The sequence below is a fragment of the Limulus polyphemus genome, unplaced genomic scaffold (assembly GCF_000517525.1).
Source record: "Limulus polyphemus unplaced genomic scaffold, Limulus_polyphemus-2.1.2 Scaffold158, whole genome shotgun sequence".
NCBI lineage: Eukaryota > Metazoa > Arthropoda > Merostomata > Xiphosura > Limulidae > Limulus > Limulus polyphemus.
In genome coordinates this window covers 80,964-90,268 of record NW_013665768.1, presented here as the reverse complement: position 1 = coordinate 90,268, position 9,305 = coordinate 80,964, and the positions used below count along the sequence as shown (strand labels likewise).

The window sequence follows — 9,305 nt, the reverse complement described above, 5'->3', positions numbered from 1 at the left end:
TCCCACTATTCGCTTGTAAAAGAGTAGCTCCAGATTTGTCGGTAGGTGGTGTTGACTAGCTGCCTTCTCTCTAGCCTATCAGTGCTAAAGTAGGGACGGCTAACGCAAATAGCCCTCGAGTAAATTTACGCGAAATTCACAGCAAATCAGATGCAACCATATAACATGAGCTTGGTTAACCAGACTAATTCCATGTGATTAAAAAAATCAACATTTGTGAATCAACACTTTCTTCACTTTGATCAGCATATTTGCTGGAGCAGAATGCTGGACTGTAGTACAGTATGCAAACAAAGATGTAAACTGTATCAATGCCATAGCTGAACAACTTGTTCTGGCCTCAATAAATTGTGTTTTTGGATCTATGTGAGCTGTCTCAAGTATTGAATTACTTCATACAAGTAAATTTACTTTTACATTAGCGTAGTGCAGTTATCGTGGCTGTAAACGTAGGCCTACAACAAGTTCCAATGGTTTAAGTCTGTAAAAAGTTAATAAGGAAATAAAACTAATTTGTTACTGTTACGTGGGTTGAATGTTGAATTATTTTCATCATATAATTTATAAAACGTTACAAAAAAGTGTTCTAGAGTCTCGGTACATGTAATTTTAACTCTTAGGCCTATTCTTCTATGCATGTCACTAGTAACATGGATATAAAAGACACACACCTATTTTGTAGATTATTATAATATTGATATGAGAAATAATTAATTTAATCGAGCTAGTTCGACTGCAAAAAGGTTGTACGTCCATGTGTATACAAATTAAAGTAAATGTATAAAGTATGGAAATGTTTAACTTTAGAATAACATTTACCTAGAATACTAGTGAGATTTCAGGTGTTATCATCCACAGTCATTCTTTGTGCAGTATTCCTCGAATACTTTTCAGCTTCTTTGATAATGTTCTATAGTATGCTTACTGTCCTTTTCTTTAAAAAAAAGGTCCTGCAGCTCTTCATTTGTGAGTAAATGAAATATTGTGCCATGTGTCTATTCATTTTATGGGTTTGAGCAAATTGTTTATAATTAGGCCTAAACGAATCGGTGTGTTTTCACTGTGCTGCATAAACTGTCGTCTGTAATGTTCTGCTGCGATGAAACTCATTGATGGCCACAGCCTTGACAATCTTTCAACATTGATGCAGTTTATTAACAGGCTTTTCAAGGCAACAGTTCATATGTTTCTTATCACTTGATGGGTTTTCGGCCAGTCACGATGAAGAATTCATGCTAGGGATAGAATAATATTTATTAATGCTCGCGATTAGGAAATAACAATTTATTTAATCTTCAACAACTATAGTTTTCCTAAACTTAAGATAGACTACATTACACAACTGATAATAAGCATGACAACTGTTTCTTCGTGGACATTCTCGCTTTTTCATGGTTGTTTTATTAAAATGAATAAACAAGCAGATCATTCTGATTTGTCTGAGTGATTAGTTTTGACTTAAAACTTGTCTACTTGTACAGCGTTTAGAAATAATAAATATTTAACACGTATAAAGATATCAATTAATTAAACACGTCTTTAGCAGAATGTATTTTTTTTACATTTATTTCCTCAGTACGAAGTTTGATAAGAATTTAAATGTGTTTTAAAAATTAAGCAGTTGCAAAGTATAAACGAGAACTTCTACCAATAATAAACCGACTCAGTAGCCCCCCCCCCCAGTGGCACAGCGGGATGCCTGCTGACCTACAACGCTAGAAACCGGCTTTCGATACCAGTGGTGGGCAGAGCACATATAGCCCATTGTGTAGCTCTGTGCTTAATTACAAACAGACAAACCGACTCAATAATTCAAATACATATACTAAACGTCATATGATCTCCATATTAGGTTATAGTTTCAACTGTATTATTATCCAATGGATAATTGTTAGTCTTTGTTCAGCTCGACATTGATAGAGCTGAACCATAAATTTTCTCAGTACAGCTGTGTCAATAGAGATGTCTGTTATGTTTAGGTTACAGCCACTGAACACTGATCTGTTATGAAAGGACCTTTCAGTTTTCCTTATTGTGTTTTAATATATTTCTTTAAAGATTGAACATTTTCTTGATAATGCATGCCTCGCTTTTGACATAAAGTGAATAAAAGTGTGTAACTAACAGATGAATCTGATAAACATATAGATAGTAGATATCAGGAAATCTAATTTTTTGTCATTTTTAAAACAAGCTTTCTACATTCATTTAGAGCCACCATAATATCAACCGAACACGCCCAACTGAAACAGACAAATATCTTTATTATACATATATGAGAACAGTTAAAATAAGCACACACACACATGTTAATTTATATTTCAGGGTCACTCAGTATAGGTGGCGTGACGAATTTGTTTCTGTGTTTGCTGTTAAGGCTATCGAAACTCGATTTGTAGCGTTATAAACCCTTAGAGTTACCACTGAACCATAGGGGTACAGGCAAGGTAAGAAACATAGTAAAATTATATAAGGGTAAAACAATAGTCTATATATATATACATATATATATTAATATTTCTAGTTCAAAAATATTTAGAAGTTGACGATAAATTAAGTTAGAATATTAGAAAATGAACTTGCATAATTACAATACAGATGATAGCGAATTAAATTAAATCGCATGTACAATTTAGACAAATAACTCAATATACTGACTAAAATACACAGTAAGTCGTTATTTTGCTGTTGCTCATAGTAATTTTCAGTTTACAAACATTCAGATTTTGACAATTAAAAATATTTATTTACTAAACATGAGTCCTCTGATGCCTCTGCGGTAAGCTTCAGAATTTATAATGTGAAAATTTAGGGCTCCATCCCTGCTGGGGACACACCACAGGTAGCTTTGTGCTTAAAAACAAACAAGCTACATATGGGTTTTGAATTAACTAAACTAAGCGGAACTGAAGAACTAACAACAGTATCTCAATGTTTCATCTAAACATGGCTTCAGAGATATCTAAGCAAAAAACTGGGAACCGGTTTACATGTGGGTTATGAACAATAAATTTAATCTTATTCAGCTCAGGCGAAGTACGTGAATTTCTAACGCCTAACCGGAAGATTGAGTTTAATGTTCACATATTCAACATGTTTCACCTAGCGGAAAATGTAGTAACTACCCTACTCTCGATACACCAACAGCTAGAGTCAGAGGTAGCTAGATTAAGTTTTGACGTAGTCAGTTCCCAAGTACATTAAGTAGGGTGTTTGGTGTTTTAAAAAAACACCCTAGAGAGCTAGTAAAATAACATTTTTCAACAAAAAAAAAGCTTTCAACATAGCTTCTATACTGCTAAATTTAGTGCTCCTAAAATAGCTCTCGAAACTACTTTATTTTCTGAAAATATTTTGGTTGTACGTGAAGCTCTCACACTTTTCTCTGAGTAAACCAATGCATGTAGTTTATTCCCTGGTCTTCTAACAAAAAATGAGAAGTTCGACAAATTTCCAACGTTTCATTTCTCCGTCTTTCAGCAGTTTTTGACTGTGAACATCCCGTGAGATGATGCACGCTGTAGTTTTACAATTTTGAATCTGTACATAAAGACAGCAAGTCAACAGAGAACATTTGTAACATTTTACGGAAGATTGTCATTGTCAACCTTGCCGATTGTTAGTATTAGAATTTGAATATTAGACAATGAAGAACCAAAATTATCAGTCGTCTTCTCAGGAGATTCATCGGTAAGTTGAAATGATTTGACTTATAAACTATAGATTATACAGGTCTATGTAGGCTATATTTCAGGCATTTACTTTTTTATAATTACCACGCACTTGTTATTGAAATTCATATAACCAACAGACATTTCCGAGTCATAGAAATATAACTGATATATCATCTGTGATTTATGTGTAGTATCTTTGCACAATATATATATATATATATATTATATAATTAAAAAATATATTACATCGTAAGGAAAAATAACGTTAATTTAACACAGCATATCCAAACCTCAGATGAAAAATAATTAATTGTAATATTACATACAAAATGAATGAAAAAACAAACAAAACAAAACGGAAACAACGCAGCTACAAAACAGACATGTACCATCTGGGAACACACCATACGCATAAGGTGGGTAGTTATGCAATGTGCCTTGATTTTTGAGGTACTGGCGGAAGTAAGACCCAAATTGGCGCGGCATGGCCAGGTGGTTAAGGCACTCGACTCGCAATCTGAGGGTTGCGGGTTCGAATCCCTGTCACACCAAACATGCTCGCCCTTTCAGCCGTGGGGGCGTTATAATGTGACGATGAATCCCACTATTTGTTGGTAAAAGAGTAGCCCAAGAGTTGGCGGTGGGTGGTGATGACTAGCTGTTTTTCCTCTAGTCTTACACTGCTAAATTATGGACGGTAAGCGCAGATAGCCCTCGTGTAGCTTTGTGCGAAATTGAAAAACAAACAAACAAAACCCAAATTGCGTTGAGGGTACACCGTCTATCCAGTTTAACCTCAATTTCACAGATCTCATATTCTTAATAATAATAATAAAATGAGTAGATGTGGATGTTTTAGCCCACAATGTCCCACATCTTCACCACCTTTCGCTGTCTGCAGCCAGATGTGGGAAGATGGCTGCTAAAAAAAAAACTAGAACATAAAATAAATCTAAGAAAAAAATAAATAATTGGAATACATACATCAATGGGAGAGACAGTAAAACTGTTCTTAAAGTTGAAATTCAGGCCCCTATAATGATGTTTAAATATAAATGCCACGATGTTAAGGTATTACTATACAAGCCCAACCTACATTGTTAGTATAGCTCCCATCCTTCCTATAGCTACCAACATGGAGAGAAACTGAAAAATAAACCTTGTAATGAGCATAGATAATTAAGTATATTTTTCTTGCGTTCTTTGTTATAAAGATTAGAAAGAGTTGTTTAAGCAGTTGGATATCCTCACTGCTGACGAAATTCGGCCACCTTAGGAGATTTAGGTTAGATCTAAATTATATTGAATCGAGGAAAATAAATATAACTGTACGTGTGACAAATATTTAAAAGCTTCCTAGTACAATGTATAAATTATTGAGTGAGTTAATGAGTAATCGATGAGTGAATCAGTTCAGTTCTAGTTAATGTTTTTCTTTTTTGTTTGTTTGTAGTTAAGCAAAAAGCTACACATTATGTGCTGTGAACACCACGTGTACCCAGTTAGTGAGTTATACAGTGATAGGTAGTGCATCTGTTATTCAGTTAGTCAGTCAGGGAGTTAGTAAACATGTTTGTTGTCGATCAGTTAACACCAGCAAGATGTTAACGCCGTAGACTGATATGAACTTAGTGGTAGCAGATCCCCATAATCTAGAGCGTATTTGGACAACACTTGATTCATTATTAAGATAAATTAATAATTTATGTAAAGAACAATATGAATTTAAGACACATTCTAAATAACAACATTTTCTGTCAAAACCAAGAAAAGTATGTATGCCCCACTTCCCTCACGCTAGTTAAGGATTGTTTGTTTTGTTTGTTTCTTTGAATTTCGCGCAAAGCTACACGAGGGCTATCTGCGCTAGACGTCCCTAATTTAGCAGTGTAAGACTAGAGGGAAGGCAGCTAGTCATCACCACCCACCGCCAACTCTTGGGCTACCCTTTTATCAACGAATAGCGGGATTGACCGTCACATTATAACGCCCCCACGGCTGAAAGGGCGAGCATGTTTGGTGGGATGGGGATTCGAACCCACGACCCTCAGATTGCGAGTCGAGCACCTTATCCACCTGGCCATGCCGGGCTCTAGTTAAAGACCTATTGAACTTGAGCATATTTGTATCAGATTACAAACTTCCAATGTGATGATGTTATTAGCACAAGTAGTATTGAAATGTTGTTGAAAGTCTTCGTAACCAACTTAAACAATTTGCCTCAGAAATAAAAGTTTATAACAATTTAAAGGAAAAACAAATATTTAACAACAGAGTTATCACGCTATATTTCTTACGCAATATGTATAATGGTTGCAGATGAAATATAAAAAGATAAAATCCCTTATAAATGTTCATTTGCTACCAGTGAATGACTCTAAAAAGCAAATCTTGTTAAATATTTGGACTAAAGTAACAACTGAAATACTAAAATCACTCTTCCTGCCTCAAAAAATATTACTAATAGTTTACCATTTTTAGAATATTTGCACAGATGACTCAAATAGTACTACCGCACTATTTTATAGAACATGTAAACTAATGTTTCAAATCATATTACTATACTATTACCCAGAACCTGTAAAATAATGATCAAATCTTATTACTATATACATATTCTTAGCAATTGCATTGATGAATAAAATCATACTATTAGAGTTACATCATTACTAATATTACGATATTTTACCCAAGAATCAGGCTTGTTCTGAGGTGTAATTATTTAATGCAATACGTGTGCTGAAATGCGCGTGAAAGTAAAAGCCGGCTTCTATATTGATTGTTCATGGATTATATTGGATTTTGAAGCAGACAGGAGTTTCAACCTTAAAAGTTGATGAACTAATCAGAAACTGATGATACATCACAGTTTAATTAGATTAAAGCCAAGTATGTTATCTCATAATCTCAAATCTCAGGTTTCCTATGTCAACAATCATTATATATATATACACACACATACAATCTAAGGAAAACAAAGGACTGTTGATCCATTTATGTCGCCCCATCCTCTAAATTAAACTTTAAAATGAAAATAAAACACTCAAAGCCAGTCCTTATCTTTCAAATGTTTAAAAAGCCTTCCCTTAAACACCGGTAAATTAACTGCATCCACCTCATCTGAAGGCTAATCATTTCGAAGTTCAACCAACGTGTTAGAAAAATAAAGCTGTCTTAGCTGAAGATGATTACTAACCTGCTGAAATTTATATTTATGTCCTCTAGTCATACCATTCTCACCATTAAATCCAAAAAAGGTGATGCATCAACACTATCAATTTCCTTAATTTTGAAAATCTCACTCAAATACCCTTTAACTTTTCCCTTTTAAAGAGAAAATTCAGAGATTTTAATCTATTCTCGTATAACAACTATTCTGTCCCAGGTATTATCTTAGTAGCCCTCCTCTGTACCCTATCCAATGTACTTCCTAAGGTAAGGTACTTGTTACTGAACACAAAATCTTTGACTTACTTTCAATAATTATGTAAATACAACATAGAATTCTATTTTTTCTAGCAACAGCACGCTGCTTCGTTGGTTTAAGAGCCTGATCAACCTAAACACCAAGATCCTTTTCTTTCATAACACTTTGAGATTATTCCCATCAAATTATACTTGTAATTTAAATCATAATAACCTTGAATTACCTTGAATTCATTAGAATCAAAAGTCATCTTCCATTTATTTTCACAGCTAGCCAAGTAATCCATATCCTGTTGTAAAGCAGCATTATCCTCTTTACAGCCAGTAACACCCAACACCTTAATATCATAAGTAAACATAAAAAAATTGTTGACCACTCCTTTCATCTATGTTATTGTAACATTGAGTACTTAGGTTCCCCACATAACACCTTAATCCAGTTTTGCTGAACTCCATTTATAAAAAACCCTTTTTTATTTCCATCCAGCCAGTTATCTATCCAGTGACCCAACCTTAGTAAGGCAAAATGTTCTTCTAGTGAAACCATGCTGACTATTCAACAAAAAGGTTTATCAGACTTTCAAAAACTTTTCCCATTATTGATGAAAGACTAATGGGCTTATAATTACTGAGACAATTTTTTTATAATCTTCCTTAAAGAAAGGAGTAATATTAGCCAAGTTCCAATCATCTGGCATATGCTTACTGTTGAAGGACTTACAAAAAATAGTAGCTATTGGGTCATATATTCAATCTTTAACCTCTTTCAAAATCCCTGGGAAAATATTATATGGACCAGGAGCCTTATCATTTTTTAAACTTCCTAATTATTTCTTAACAGGCTCAGAATTAATGTGACCATGTTATTCGACCTTGCTTTCATCTAGTAACTGTTCAGGACGAGGAATGTTCCTTAACTGTTCATTAGTAAAACAAGTAGAACAAGTAGAATATAATAACCAGCTTTCTCCTAATCATGAGGTACGAGTTTTCCTGTATCACCCTTCAAAAGTCCTACTATCATCCTAACATTTTACTTACTTTTAATATATTTAAAAAAAACATACTATTCATTTCATTTTCGGCCAACTATTTTCTTATACTTTTTTATTTTCTAATTTCCAGTTTAACCAACTCTCTCGATCTTGTATAATTCTGTAAATCTTCCCTCGTAGGAGTCAGTTTAAACTCCTTAAATGTATATTGTTTTTTGTTAATTTTGTCTATTAAACCCTTTGTATGCTAACCTGATTTTTTACTTGCGACCACCTTTTCTTTTCTATAATAAAATGCCTATCTTCAATATATATAAAAAAATATTTTAATGTTTCAACATTCTAGCAGTATCTCCAATTAATTCAGTTGACCAATTCCTAACAGATAATTATTGTTTCATCCCTTCAAAATTTGCTTTTTTTAAAAAAAAATTTGGAACCAAAATCTCGTTATTCCTTATCTCCATATGCAGTAAAACATGTGACCTAATTGAGCAAATGATCACTTCCTCCAAGATGTTCCCCGATCTTCACTCTATCAACCATTTCTGTATTTGGGTTAGACTGGTTTGTTTTGAATCTCACGAAAAGCTACACGAGGGCTAGCCGTCCCTAATGTAGCAGTGAAAGAATAGAGATAAGGCAACTAGTCATCATCACCCACCGCTAGCTTTTGGGCTAATATTTTACAAACGAATAATGGGATTGTTCGTCATATTATAACACCCCACGGCTGAAATTGTGAATATGTTTGGCGTCCCGGAAATTGCGAGTCGAACACCCTAACCACGTGGTATATTTCTGTTAATGTTAATGATAAATCGAAAGTAGCATTGTTCTAGTAGGTTCCCCAACCAATTGGTAAAGAAAACTATCCTGAAAAGATTATAAAAATCTGTCTCTCTCAAGATTTGAGCTTAAAATCCCCATAATTATGACCTTATTTACGGCTGAATTCTTTATTTCACTGTAGATTTTTCTCATTAATTTCATCACTTTCATCTGGTAATCTATAACATGTTTCAACTAAAAGCCTTCTTCCCTTGTAACTGCTAACAGAAACCTAGATTATTCACTACCATTGTGGCCCGGTATGGCCAGCTGGTCAGGGCGCTCGATTCACAATTTGAAAGTCGCAGGTTCAAATCCCCGTCCCACCAAACATGCTCGCCCTTTCAGCCGTGGGTGCGTTATAATGTGACGGTTAATC

At 34.2% G+C, this 9,305-nt stretch overlaps 1 protein-coding gene across 2 annotated transcripts in view; it reads left to right on the top strand.

Annotated features, from left to right (window-relative positions):
• Positions 1 to 3,226: 3,226 nt before the first annotated feature.
• LOC106476658 (organic cation transporter protein-like) overlaps positions 3,227 to 9,305 on the top strand; it is a 51,101-nt gene continuing 45,022 nt past the window's right edge. The window contains exon 1 of one of the 2 annotated variants that reach the window (XM_022381365.1): positions 3,227 to 3,690. The gene's annotated coding sequence lies outside the window, so the exon portion shown is untranslated. The remainder of the gene's footprint in view (positions 3,691 to 9,305) is intronic. The other variant, XM_022381364.1, reaches the window with a different exon arrangement.